Source organism: Ailuropoda melanoleuca, chromosome 10, assembly GCF_002007445.2.
Source record: "Ailuropoda melanoleuca isolate Jingjing chromosome 10, ASM200744v2, whole genome shotgun sequence".
Classification (NCBI taxonomy): Eukaryota; Metazoa; Chordata; class Mammalia; order Carnivora; family Ursidae; genus Ailuropoda; species Ailuropoda melanoleuca.
In genome coordinates, this window is record NC_048227.1 from 47,751,105 (window position 1) to 47,766,451 (window position 15,347).

General features: G+C 39.9%; 1 protein-coding gene across 3 annotated transcripts in view; it reads left to right on the forward strand.

Annotated features, from left to right (window-relative positions):
• The first annotated feature begins 414 nt into the window (after positions 1-414).
• FHL5 (four and a half LIM domains 5) overlaps positions 415-15,347 on the forward strand; it is a 44,529-nt gene continuing 29,596 nt past the window's right edge. For 2 of the 3 annotated variants that reach the window (XM_019808364.2, XM_011235297.2), the window contains exon 1: positions 946-1,157. The gene's annotated coding sequence lies outside the window, so the exon portion shown is untranslated. Of the gene's footprint in view, positions 525-945; positions 1,158-15,347 lie in introns of those variants that run through there. The other variant, XM_019808363.1, reaches the window with a different exon arrangement.

Here is a 15,347-nt window from a genome sequence, read left to right on the forward strand (position 1 = left end):
TAGTTCAATATTCAAACATTCCTTTAGATCCAACTCTCGAAATCCCTATCCACTTTTCATTTTTTTTTAAAGATTCATTTATTTGAGAGAGAGAGGGAGAGAGAGAGTGCACACTCACACGCAGGGTAGGTAGCAGGCAGAGGTAGGGGGAGAATCAGGCTCCCGCTGAGCAAGGAGCCCGATGTGGGACTCGATCCCAAAATATTGGGATCATGACCTGAGCCGAAGGCAGATGCTTAACCAACCGAGCCACCCAGGCATCCCAATCCACTTTTCATTTTTTTAATCACAGATTTCAGAAGACCAGACAAGTCTCTGTTTAAATGAAGTCACGCAGCCAGCCGTGACGTAACAATTGTCGCCAGCTCATAGCACAACAGGCAAAACCAGGGAACGGTGAGGCCACAGTAAGGTTCAGGAAGCAGGTAACTACTTGGAGTTATTCTAGTCCAATCCAAGGCTCAAAGTTCTCAAAATTCCCAAGAACCCAGGGTTTACCTCTCAAGCCACCCAAAATTTTGCAGGTAAGAACATGGGGCCTCATCTCTTTCCAGATAGTTCAACAGAAAAGCTCTGTGGCGCAACCATTTCTAACCTAAAAGATAGGTTCAGAGAGTCATCAGGAAACAAGAAAACAAAACAAAATTTAAAAAAAACAAAAAACAGATTAATCAAGGAAAAAGAAAATACATCGTCCATTTGGAAATTTTTAAAAATTAAAAATGCCCTTAATTTAGTCTAAGCAGTGGAAATTTCTTGAGTATGTATGTGAGTTGTCTGTATATACACTTTGTATTTTAAACTTTTTGGAGCTTATCCAGATATTCCAAATACTAATTTTGGTAGGATTTCCCTTTAAGGATATCCTGCAGAGAATTTGTTACTCACAATTTGAAGTAAAAATTGACAGGGAGTGCTTTTTCAGCCCAGTAGGAGTCAGCTATGTGCACATCACAAGACTTGGAGGAAACCACTCACCCTCCTATTTCCTTCTACAAGGCTGAAAAAGCTGCAATTGGGAGGGACCCTCAGCTAGCTCTGGTGGTCCATTCTGTTCCTTTTGGAGTTGACATTTGAATGTGTTGGAGGAAAAAAATAATCATCATATATTCTCCTTTCATACTCTAAATCACAGGAAAAAGCAGCTTTAAGAAAAAGTAAGTTCTGTTTTCTTTTCCGTAATGTTTCCTTTGTGTTTTTTTATGTGGTATTTTGGCTTTAATTTTTTTTAAGTATGAGAGATTCTTAAAAACTTTCTGGTGACTGCTTATGAGAAAATTTTTACTTGGCAAGTAAGTGTATCTTGAAGTTTCTTAGAAACTCTTCAAAAGCCAGTTGAGCCAACAGTTGTCAGATTTTATAAGCTGAGCTTTTCAGATTTCTCATTTCAATAATATGCATGTGGAGGCTACAAAGTGGTCAGATAACTCTTCACAGTTGTCGCCTCCGTTGCGAAAATTGTCTTTATACATGAGGGTATAGCTTCATTGCCATAAACAGGGGGTGGCAGGATTCTGGGGATTTATTTGGCTTAATTTATTTGAATGACTAACTTTATTACTGTGGTTATTTTATGGCTGGGTTTATATATCCAGAGCATAATTAGAAGTCATTTACAGGTTTTAAGTGAGTTAGTGAGATTCCTGCAATTTTCGAGAAAAATCTGCCTACTTTACAGACGCAGACTTCAAGACCATTCCTAATGTGAGGTTTTCGAAGATTGAACTGAAATGTCTGTGTGTCTGGCCCACACATATATATAATCTATTACAGGAATCGCAAGCATTGCTTCCTGAAGCAAACTGCGTTCCTGCAGCAAAAGCAAGCCTCCCACATGTGTTGACGCTTTCTCACCAGTTTAGTCAGACCCCCGTTGGTGTCTGTCAGCCATTTGAAAACCAAATGCAATTCCTCAGCTGTCAGTTCGGGTTTCAAAAATGTGGAAACTAAAATGAATCATTAATAAAATGTGTAATCCTTATAAATAAAATGTAAGAAAATCCTCAAGTCATTTAGCTGTCATTTCACATCCATAATATCATCATGTACAAATTCTAGCATTTTCATTAGCAAAGGCTATAGATTAATATTTAACACAAACACTGCAACCATGTATCATACAAGGCATTTCTTAACATATGTGTTATGATATATGCCTGAAGCCATGATCCAACTCGTTTGATGGGGAAGGTAAACTCTGACGTCTGTTTTCCACACCTGCTCCACTTATTTCCACATGTTATCATTAGCTGCCAATTCTGAGCCGTTCTGCCTAACCAAGAGCAGCACATTTGCGTTTTAATGTCACATCACCTCACCGACAAGTTGACTTCTTTTTTTTATTATACTTGTCAACAACATTTTGAATAAAGGTGGATTAATTTCGGCTCCTTAGGCAAGCCTGGTAACTTTCTACTGTCATATTGAAAATAAATGTTCACCTAGAACATGCTGGAAAAGCTTTGATTTGTTTTTTATGTTTTCAATCTAGGAAACATGATTTCTTTAGAATTGAAAACCAAATCCTTGGGTTCACGTGGGGAGGTCTGAGTCAGATGTCAGTTAAACAAACATGTACTTCCATGTTCTTGTAATTGTCTTTTTCCACTCTGATTGCCATCATTTTTCTTGGTTACCTTTCTATCCCCTGGAAATGATGAGCTTGGTCATTTATCTGTCTCCACAGACTACAGATGCTCTTAAGAATCTGACAGAATCAATGGACCCTCTTCTGAAAAGAAAAAAAAAAAAGCCTGTTGCAAATAGATTTTTCAATGACATATCTGGGGTTGATAGACTACTGAAATCTGTCCTTGAGTATTCTCGGGGGTCCTGATTATGAACTGCTGTTTTCTGTGCAGCCAGAAACCTCAGCTTCAGGCACACCTTGGTGCCTGTGGGTTCCCCAAATCCTTAAAAGGCTTAGGGTGGGAGAACGCCTAAACTGTCTCTCTAAACTGTCCTCACCTGAAGACAGGGAAGGCGAAGGCAAGGATTTTAGTTTAAGGGTTAATTTTTAAAGCAGGTGCTTTGTTAATTCATGGCATACTTGTCCTGGACTGCATGTCATGGAAATAAAAGCAGAGTATTCAAGTAGCAGAACAGTTCCTTTTGTGAAGACACGGCTTAGGATGGAAGGGTGATAGGATGAACCACTGAAGACCCCAGAATGTGGAATAGAGGACTGCAGAGAGGTCTTCCTGTTTTTCTGACCATCCTCCCAAATCTCAGTACCTACCTATCAGTAGATTGGAACCTGAAAGAGAAGATCTAAACCAGTGCCCATTACCTCATGCCCTGCCCTTCAGGGCTCACGGTTTTTAACCTTCCCTTCTTTGTTGGCTTCTTCCATCAGCACTTAAATATGCTCAAATTTCCCACCTTGAAATGCCTCTCCTTCGTTACTGAGCTCCTATAGTTCCCCTCTCCCTCAGCTTCATAGATCAATCTCCCGAAAGTTTGTCTACACTCTATTAATCTCTACTTCCTGAGCCCCATTTCTTAATCTATTGCAGTCTGGCTTTCGTCCTCAGTCCTCACCAGTTTTCTCCAGCTCTCATGGAGGTTATTAGCGTATTGTTAAATTCAGCAGACATTCCATTATCTGTTCAGTGTCTCAAATCAATTTAACCCTCTTCTCCACTTTCTCCACCTTGAGACACTCTTTACCCAGGCTCCCATACCAAACTTAATGGTTCTCTCCCACTAAGACCAGTCTTCTTGGTCTGTTTTGCAGGTTCCCCTTCTTCTCCCCTGTATCCTGGACTCCTTTCCTCCTTCTGGGCAATGTCATTGCTTCAGTTATCATCTGTTCTGTAGGCTAATGAATCCAAAAATCTAGATCTGAGATATCTTTTCTGAGCTATAGACTTATATGTTCAACTGTCTGCTGAAAACAGAAAGGCGTAGAGCAGGCTTGGGCCCTGGTGAGTAAAATGGGGATGAAGGGAGGGACATCAGGGACAACGAGGACTTTCCCTAGATCACTTCCAACATGCCCAAGTAATTTATATGGCTTCCCTGCCATTTATATGGTTTCCAGTGCTCTCTTCGGTCCTGGCTAAACAGTTCTACTTGGCTGCCCCAAAGTTCAAATCCCATGATTTAATCTAAAAGTAAATTCATCATTTCCCTCTCCTAGTCTCCACCCTACTTCCCTCAAGTACACTCTTGTACAGTAAATGACACCATGATGAAACCATTTGGTCAAGCCAGAAATTTGGGGGAACTAACTCCTCCCCTCCCTCAATTCATCTATCTTTGGAGACCCAAAGAATCTCCAAGTCTGGCAAGGCTGCCTTGTGCTTTCACCTACGCCTCTCCTCTGACACCGCCACCACCTGGTTTCAGGCTGCCATCTTCTTTTACTCGGTGAAAGTAGCCCTTTCACTGGTCTCCCTGCCTCCAGAACTGTCCTCTTCTATTGCATTCTCTGTATTGAAGCCACAACAATTGGCCGAAAACAATTGGTCTAAAACCTCATTTAATTTTGCCAACCTCTTTCTTCACACTTTTCCCTGAATTTCCACTGGACTTAAGATAATGTCCAGATTCCTTCTCAAGGTTAAAGAGAAACAATAGAGTCTAGGGGATTACCACAGTTCCCTTCGAACGTTAAGGTGCTTGGGTAGGACGTGGTCTTTGTTAAAATGCAGATTCTGGTTCTGTAGGTCTGGGTTGATGCCTGAGTTTTTACATGTCTAATAAGATTTCCAGGTGAAGCTGATAATACTCATCCAAGGACCATGCTTCTCGTGCTAGACTGGCTGGAGCTCAAGTCCCAGGTGTGTCACTCACTTGGTCTGGGAACTTGAAGAAGTCACTTAGCCTCTGTGTGTCTCCTTTTCCTTGTCTATAAAACGGAGATCATGATGGTATACCTTTTTCTTAGGTTTGTTGAGGAATAATCATATTATACTAAAATTACTGGCTATGGTGCCTGCCATAGAGTGTTAAGTGCCACTTATTATCATTAGTCAATAATAATAACTTAGCCTCTCCATCCTTCTCCAAACCAATTTTTACTATGGCACTGATGTGCATACACACACACACACACATACACACCTGCTCGCTCACACCAAATGGCCTTCAGCAAATTAAGAATAGAGGAAATGCCTCTCTTCTGTCAAGTTCCCATAGGCACTTTTTGGCAGAGCCCTCTGCACACAGACCTCACTCAACTCAGTCACCCTCAGTCACCCTCAGTCACCCTCATCTTTTAGACCTCAGCTCAGATGATGCATCTTCCAGGAAGTACTTACAGGCCATCCTCCACCCAAGTCCACATTTCATACCACCTTTGAGTATTCCCACATTACCAATGTGCCCTCTGGTCTCACATTTTAATCTCATTTGTTAAACTGTGTCTCCTATAAGATTATCTGTCTCATTAGAGTAAAGGACTGTGACGACTATTGCTGATTTTCTAATATCTCACACACTCTTTCGCAGGATGCAGGGATCAGTAAAAAAATGAGTGCATTTTATAGACACATTTCCAAAGACCTGTAAAATGAGAAATGGAGACAGGGAACAGAAAGCTTTAAGATCTGGTTTGAGAAAAGGGAAATATTGGATGTAACCCTCCAAATGCTGCTTCTGGGTTGGACTGTTAACACACTGGAAAGGAGAAAAAAGTTTTAAATTCATAAAATAAATAAATAAGGCTAATAAGTCAATGAAATGGCGATAGTGTGATACAGAGAAAAGAGTCAAGGCTTTGAAATCTGGTCCATGTTGAGTCCCCTGTGAACTCAGGCAGATGAGTTTGCCTCCCTGCCTTAGAGATGGAATAAAAACACCTATTTTGTAGAATTTTGTATTAGAGTAATAGTAACAGTAGTCATTTTTAATTTTTATTTCTTCTCAAATTCTCCTGTTCCAATTCTGTTGCTACGAGCAAAGATTTGAGGTCTTCCTTTGTCTGTTTATTTTGCCAGAGCTGTATTCACCAAATGGAGCCCGAGTTGTATTTTTCAGTAGATCGCTTTGATGTATGAGAGTCTCCCCTCTCATTATTTAAGAATACACTTTCTGGGTTTGTTTGCAATTCAATCACAATTGTGGCACTGAAGATGGTGGGGAATAGGCTTCTGGGGTTCCTGTCCCCCAGCTCGATTCTGTTCTCTTTAATAATTTCTTTTCCTTACAGCTGTTCATAAGACAATTCAATTAACATGGTCATGTAACTCCTAGTATGTTTTAAAAGAGTATTAACAGTTGTCCTGATCGAGATAACAAACTTTTTTTTTACAGAGCTAAAAAGTCATACATAAAGGTAATTCATTCATTCATATATTCACTCATTCATCAGCAAGTAGACCAAGCCAGTATAGCACTTACAGAAAAACTGGTCAAATTGTTCAGTTTTCTTTAGAGCGTGAATCTCTGCACTATGTTGATGACCGTTTCCTGAGTCTCCTATGAACAAGGAATGGTCTATCAGAAGTTTTGACCAAATGCTTCTGAGTATAGAACTAACAATGCTTCGATTTTGTGGAAAATTGTGTCTTAACATAAAGATCAACTCTTCGTAGCAGATCCATGGATGTAATTTGCATGCAGGAATAAAAAAAGCATCTGACGCCAAGCTGTCATGCTACCTAAATGAAGTAAGATTTAATTTTTAAAAATGATTTCTGGTCTTATAATTACATTCACTCTATTAATTTGTTCTCTTGAACATTTTTATGGTTATACTATCACAGAAGATTCTAATCTTTGAGAGCTTTTTAATTAAACAACTGTACTCTTAATTTTGTTCAATATTTTATTTTTCCTTATTATCACAGTGATACATCGTTCAATTTTTATAAAGTACCGAACAGTAAAAATGTTTTTAAAAATCCATAACTTCAATCAAGAGGCCTAAAATTTGAGTGTATTTTCTTCGAAACTTGTTTTCTACTCTTTAATAGTATCTATGTGGTTGAGATCACACTGATCATTCACTTCATACTCTTTTTTTTTTTACATAAAGCAATATCAGAACCATTTGGCCATGTCATTAAACACTTTTCCAAACACCATATTAATGATTTCTACTATTATTTTAAAAGTCATTTAGTAAATAATCTCATATTCCTTTAAGCAGCGTGTAGAAGTCCTTTTCAAATCCCAAACTTAAGCATAATTTAACAGTCAAAAAAATAGAACTAAAAAAACACAAAATATACTTTGAAACTTTACATCAAGGATCAGTAAACATTCTTTGTAAAGGGCCAGACAGTAAATATAGAGATTACTTAAAATAAAAATAAAATCTTAAAAAAAAATAAAGCAGCCACAGACTGTATGTAAATGGAAGAGTGTGGCCATGTTCCAATAAAACTTTAATTATACATAGAAATTTAAATTTCCTATCATTTCACATATCAAAACATTGTATTCTTCTTTGGGTTTTTTTTTTTTTTCCATTTTAAAAATGTAAAAGCTATGTTTAGGTCTCAGGACATACAAACACAGGCAGTGGCTAGATTTTAGTCCTTGGGCTCAAGAAGGCAACCTCTAATCTGAAGCCTGGTTCCAAAAACCCTGGCTTCACCAGATTTGAGAAGCTTCTGTGAATACATGCATATGTATATATTCTTTTTTTTTTTTAAAGATTTTATTTATTTGACAGAGATAGAGACAGCCAGCGAGAGAGGGAACACAAGCAGGGGGAGTGGGAGAGGAAGAAGCAGGCTCATAGCAGAGGAGCCTGATGTGGGGCTCCATCCCATAACGCCAGGATCACGCCTTGAGCCGAAGGCAGACGCTTAACCGCTGTGCCACCCAGGCGCCCATGCATATGTATATATTCTTAAGAAGAGGTAAATAGCTTTCATTAGATGCTAAATAAATTCTTAAACTAAAATGTTCAAAAATCACTGTTTCAGATAATATACATGAAAGTGCTTTATAAACCATAAATCATTTTTTAAAAGAGTTTATTCATTTATTTAAGAGAGAGTGTGTGCATGGGGTGGGGAGGCAGGGGAGGGACCGAGAGGTTCAAAGGGAGAGAGAGAAGCAGGCACCACCACCCTCCCGCCCCCAAGCAGAGATCCCGACCACAACTGACATGGGCTCCATCCCAGGACCCTGAGAGCATGACCTGAGCCCTGAGTGGANATAGCTTTCATTAGATGCTAAATAAATTCTTAAACTAAAATGTTCAAAAATCACTGTTTCAGATAATATACATGAAAGTGCTTTATAAACCATAAATCATTTTTTAAAAGATTTTATTCATTTATTTAAGAGAGAGTGTGTGCATGGGGTGGGGAGGCAGGGGAGGGACCGAGAGGTTCAAAGGGAGAGAGAGAAGCAGGCACCACCACCCTCCCGCCCCCAAGCAGAGATCCCGACCACAACTGACATGGGCTCCATCCCAGGACCCTGAGATCATGACCTGAGCCCTGAGCGGAGTCAGACGCTTAACCAATTGAGCCACCCAGGCGCCCCAACCATAAATCATTATTAAAACACACACTGGTATTTCACTTATGACGTTATTCAATTAAACCTCAAATGATCTGAAAAAATTAATAGAAATAAATGTATGCCATTGCCAAAATTGCACCCGGGAAACTGATACTTGAAATCCAAAAACCCTATAAACTATAACCTAAAGAGAAAATAGTTAAGTCAAATTCCCAAACACACTCAATATAAGAATTAACAGTTATTCTGATCAAGGTAATTAGAATATTTATTGTTTCGTTTGTTTTTTGACGGAGCCAAGAGCTTAGAAATAATGCTAATCATTCCCTCATTTTGTTTTTTAAGTTTTAAACCACAAAGCTTGCATAACCAGAAAATCCGAATTTTCAACATCCTGGTTAATAAAAGATGGTATATGGATTACTGTCTCTCTCTCCTCCCCTTTCCCCACATACACAGACACACAGCACAGCAAACAGACTAAAGAATAAAACCCCCTTTATTGTAACCAGTGTGTGGGTCTGAAAGCTCCACTTAGTCGTGTCTCTCTACTTTTCGGGTTCTAAGACAACCGCCAAGTAGACACAGGTGTCATATGTGAATCAACTTACTATCAATTTTATTATTATGAAAGCTGAATCCGAAAACAAGGTTTTTTTTCCAGAGACTGCCCCTCCCAGCCCAGGGTGGGAAGAGCATATGGGCTCCCACAATAGCAGAGCACCTTTGGGGCGCTGAGCAGCTGCAGCGGGCTGCCTCCAGTGAGGGGGGCAGGGCTGAGGCCTATGCACTGGCAATTTCCACTGGCAATGGGGAGAGAGTGGGTTACCCTGGAGAGGAACCCTTTGCCCAGTTACTTATCAGTTAAGTCACTCCTCAAGTGCAGCCGAATCAGAGAGCCGGGGAGGAACGTTTTATCCACATAATTTCAAAAGTGAAAGTCCTTTAAATGACAAGTATAGAAACCTGAGGAAATGAGAGCTGTCATATGATTTTTTTTCTCATGATTTTTAATTCACAAAAGCATTCCTGGTTTCTTATACATTTAAGTCATCAAGGTGACCTGCGGAAATGCCAAGTCAGAGATTTTCAGTTAACAGTGTATGTCACAGACTGGCTTTTAACAAAACGTGGTCTTCAGTTGACCAAGAACAAAACAGTAGGCTAAATATATTCATACCAATGTATAGTTGAGTTTTTAAAGCTCTGACATGTAAAAATATTTAGTTTCTAAGTGACTTTTCTCCTGTCCAAATATGGTCGAAATGCTGTCCCTTCAAGCTGCTCTCATCTTGCTCCCTGGCTTGTCATCCACACCCCCACCACCTCCACAGCCTGTGGACGCCCCACTGCCTAGGAACCTTCCCCCACCTTTTCCTCAAGACTAGCCTTACTCAACCTTCACAACACAGCTCTAGAAGCAGCTTTACTCGAAATTTTCTAGAAATTTCCTGAAATTTCCAGAGCGCCCCATGCATTTGTCCAAGTATTTCCACATGTCGTCTCTCCTTTCTGCCCTCATTCCTTCCATCCACAATATTTACTCAGTACTCAGCATATGCTGAGATGATGCTTGACACCAGGAGTCTGGTGGGAACAGCGCATCTGTCCCACCTGAAGTTTACTGTTGAGCAGGAAAGATGACTAGAGCTAAGGCCAACTCTGTATGAGGAGTACCGAGAGCCATGAGAACTTAAGAGTCAGGTTCTCATCCGGTGGAAGGGTCATGGGTAAAGAAATTTCCTGAGTCTCTCTCCCATGCCAGGATGGAAGCTCTTCACAGGGGAGACCTGTTTTACCTTCACCGCCAAGCACTGGCGATGGCCCGGAGTCGGTGTTCCAGAGCTCCCTGTGAAACCCACAGAACTAAAGTACACTCTGTTCAGAGAGCTGCTGGTTATTGTTGGGTTTTAAAGTGAAAGAGCCAGATTATGAAAGGTCTGGAATGCTCTGCTAACAAGCTTGGATTATGAAGGTCACAGAAAGCAGCGTGATTGAAACACAAGTCATCCAAAGACTCTGTGTTGGCCTCTATTTATAAAACAGGAGGAAAGTGGCTCTTTGGCTCTAACCCTTTAAGATTCTGTGGCCAAACATCTGACTTCTTTCTTCCTGCATTCATTCAACACATATTTGAGCCAGGGTCTGTTTTAGGTGCCAGGGACACAGCCCTGAACCAGGCAGGAGAGGTCTCTGCCCGTGTGTGTGTGACACCTTGGCATGCCTTAAAAATTCGCACACGGAGTGAGGCTTTGGGTGGAAACAAAAATAATGCTAAATCGTAACCAGTATTTGCCAGCTAATACTGTGAACATTTGGTTTCCAAGGCAATGATAACAGATTTTCCCGTTTACTTTCTCTCCAAAATTAGCACGAACAACCTGGGATCAACACATTGTGAAGGCATAAACCACAATTGCCCAGTGAGCATTCTGACTGTGGTCATTTTCCTTCGACAGAGACAAAGAACCAACTTTATCTAAATCTCTAAGACTGAGAACAGATAAAAATTAAATTAAAGCTGATTTTAAATATCACCTTACAACTGCTCCAGTGGTCACACATTTTAAACTGTCGAGAGAGTAGTTTGAAATTCTTGCTTAGTGTATCACCAAAGTACAGGGTATAGTTCTGCCTTGTGTCTTTTTAAATCACATTCTTGTAGGAAGAAGATTATTTTGCTTCAGGCAGAAATACTGGAAAAACTAGTTAACATCAACTCCTACCACCCGCCCCACATCCCCAACCCAAACACGCCCCCACTCGCGCCACACAGCACACATACCCACACGTGTTCACACACGCACAAATGTACAAGCCACACATACACACACATTGCTACCTCTTTTTTTTTTTAGGTGAGGCTCCAGGAAATAAACCCAAATGTGGTTTTGGTTTTTTCTTCCCAACTCCATAGTAAACCCATAATAACTATAATAAACAAGAACCCAGTAGAAGTCGAATTGCCTTGAGCGTTGCAGGGGCCCGTGCTGCTGTTGAGGGTCCTGTGCTGCTGTTGAGGGTCCTGGTTTGCTCTGCAGCCAGCGGCGGGCTTGAGCCCTCCGCTCCCGCACGCGAGCTCGCCACCCGGTCAGTCATTCAAACCCGGAGCGCCAGACACAAATCAGGAGAGGTTGCATGCTTTTCGCCTTTGGAACAAATCACAGCAGTAACCAAAGCCGTCCCTGCAGCCCAGCTTTTTGTCCATCTCTCTATGAAAACCACAACCAGTGGCTTCCATGAGCGGCCGGAAATCTGAGCCCTGGGGGAAGCTTTTCCACGAGCCACGTGGTCAGCTTTAAAAACCAGTCAAGGCACCTGCCCGAACTTCAGTGTTTCTCACTTGTTAGATGAAAGGAACAAACGTGGGAATTCCAACACATCCCTCCCAGCTCCTAGATTTAGTGGTTCTGTCAAAATGGGATTGGATCAGAAGCATGCTTTTATAGGGAAGGAAAAATATCAAAATGCGGCACGAAGAGGCTTTATCTCTAAATATCTAACTGTACCCAGACGGGATTCCTTTTCCCGAGTTTCCCAAAATTCTCTTCCTGTCTCTCCCCTCTCCCCCTCCCAGGTCTAATGCTTGACTGTTGGGGTTTTTGGGTGTTTTTTTAGTAAACTATTATAGGAAAAGACTGTTGTGCAACTGATTTATTGGAGGGTGGAAGTTAATTCTTTCTCCTTGAGAAAACAAGGTCACACAGAGCAGAGCTGAGAAACAAATCGTGAAAAATTACCAAAATGATGGTAAATGTAAGATTCTTGAAGTGGGTCACTAAACTGGCATCCAATTTTGGCCGATCTTAAAGAAAAACTTTCATGTTTATTTAACAACTTGGTCCTGTATAGGTCACAGTAATCTAATCTAAAAAGAAGCTTGTTAAAATTCATGCAAATGACAGATGTGGTAATAAAGTACTGTGTGATATTTTTAAAAATTCATTTTGATTACCAATGTGGGTATTTTCTATTAAGTGCTTACAAAGTTTTATTTGGAAGATATAGTCCATTTTTCCTAATCTTTCTGGAAAGTAACTTGAATACTATCTTCAGAATTTAGCTTCCATATCTGTAAAATGAGTTGTAACTCATCTATCTCTTCCAGTTCTTATATTCTATGATTCGGAACAAGAGAGTGAGGTGAATAAATTTAGTCTTTTGATTTGTGTTAAGATTTTATTTAATTTTTAAAATATACCACACATGCATTTGGAACAAAATGCAAAAGGTACAAAGGGCTATATAGACCGTGAAAAGTAAATCTCACTATATAATGAAAAGTAAATCTTTCCTGTCTATTCATCACACTGTGTCTTGTGGTTTCTCCAAGAATGATCCCAAGTTTGTTCATTTTTTTATTTTTTTTATTTTTATTTATTTATTTTTTTGGGGGGGTGAGAGAGTGAGAGCGTGAGTGGAGGGGGCGCCTAGATGGGGGAAGAGAGGCAGGGGGAGAAAGAGAATCCTAAGTAGGCTCCACGCCCAAAGCTGAGCCTGGCCAAGCAGGGTTCAAACTCATGACCCTGTGATCATGACCCCGAAATCATGACCTGAGCTGAAATCGAGAGTTGGATGCTTAAACGACTGAGTCACCCTGGTGTCCTGACTCTAAGTATTTTTTAAGTGAAATGTCAGTTGCTAAGAAGCCAAGACTGGCTTTGATCAATACCAAATATTACAACACTATTAGGATGACAAATTGTAAATGTTCTTAAAATTTTGTCATTTTCCACTTATAATTACTCTAATTCCTATATACTTTCCTCCTCAGCAATGTTTATACTTGCATATACTTGCATGATTGTTTTTAAGGTATTTTGGTATGTATTACCTCATTTGCTCTAAAGCACCATTTATAGACATCATTTACAATATTATACTCTGCAAGGCAGAATATAAATGTCACTTTTTTTTGCCATATATGTATTTTGGTGTTGCCAAAATGCCAAAAATTAGGATGCTAATAACTGAGTGGTTTTATAAAATGTTACTGTTATCTGTCCCCAAAAATCAACTGAAAGTTAAGAATTTGGTGATAGGGGCGACTGGGTGGCTCAGTCAGTTAAGCATCTACCTTTGGCTCAGGTCGTGATCCCAGGGTCCTGGGATCGAGCTCCGCATCAGGCTCTCTGGTCAGCAGGGAGTCTGCTTCTCTCTCTCTCTCTCTCTCTCTCTCGCTCTCACTCTCTCTCTCTTGCAAATAAATACTTTTAAAAAATTTTTAAATTAATTAATTAATTAAAGACTTTGGCGATAGTTTAGAAATGTCATGCATGTGACAAGGGGTGTGTATGCCTTAGCACCAGCCCTTAGTAACAGGCTGCTGGGCTTCACAGAAGTGCTTGGGACTTCCCAGGCCTGTGAAGGGCCAAGCAGAGCTCCTCCCATCCAAGGTCCAGCCCTCCCCTCCCCAGCCCTCAATAGGCTCAGTAGGAGTCAAAAAGCTGCAGAAACCACTAATTTTGAGCACAGAATAAAAAGATCCAAAGAGACACCAATACCTACTCCGTGCCTACAATCATCTGCAAAACTGCTGGTAGACTTGCAGAGAGATAGGACCCTTGTTATCCTGTGATTTGGCCTATTACTTCCAAAGAAAAGAAAGAGTATCTGGAGCCGCCACTCCGGAAATCAAAGAAAAGATGCTTGTAGAGCGCTTCCAGCCACTAGGGAATCAGAGGATGCCCCCCAGCAGAAGATTCTAAGACTGGAGGTGCTACAGCTTATTTGCCTGATCTTGAGCCATCATCCCTTTCAATAACATACAAATCTTTTAATAATTACCATCAGTTTTATCCAGACATATTTAAAGATCCCCCAGTAAGTATGGGGCACCACGAGGTTTCAACTAGAGTGTGGGAAGGAGTAAGTCACGGTGGTTGCTCTCAGGGCATTTATATTACGGTTATAAGAAATACAACAAATGTTACAGAACATTTATAATATAAGGTAGAATATAAACAATATCTAAGAGAAACACAAAGGGCATTCATTAAACATTCATAGTACAATTTGTAAATGTGCCTTTATATACTTTAAAATTCAGAAATGTCTGCAGCTTTAAGTCCAAGGTGAAATAGAACTTGTTGACAGGCTGTCCTCCTTTCAGAAAGTTCAAAAAGGAACTCTTCTTTCAGCATCGTGTTTTATGAATTTGAAGCTCATAAACCAACAGAAGCTATAATGCACATTAATGCCAGGATATATGAAAGCCCATATATTGTATGGTTAGACTTGGCTTATTCTCAGGAAAGAATTACATGATTGATTATGAAATCTTATTTATTGCTTTTAGTTGAATGGCTAAAGTTCTTCCTAACTAATTTGTTTAACTGGAGTTGTCATTTAGGTAAGTCACGGATATAAAAACTACTTTATAGGATCTATTAGGTAAAGAATACATCTATCATTTTATATTGGCCACCTTCCAAATAAAGAACACTCTTCCTTTTCTTGGATAGTTTCTAATGCTGTTTTATCAGAAAACAGATGGTTTATTTCTTATATTTAAAAACACATGTGTTTAAAAGAAAATCATAGAAAGTACTTTTTGTTTGTCAGGATTATATAAGGATCAGAAGAATCAGCTACTGATGACTGGAGCACTGGGCACAGTGCCTGGATCCATGGTTAATTAACCTAACCTGCTTAAATTGAACCTGTTTGTCATCCTCTTAAGATGAACTAATTAAGAATTGAGATTTCTCATTACTAATTATGGAGGGAAATTAGAGTTTATTTTAGAACGTTGGGGAAAATAAAATTGCCATCTTGGCTTTACGGTGATCAATTCACAATCTCTTTATAACACATGATAGCGAACTCAAAAATGGAGAGAGAAAAAAGGTACAAAAAACATTGTATTTTCTCTCTGATGAAGTGTATTCCCCAGACCATAGCATATTTGTCATGCGATC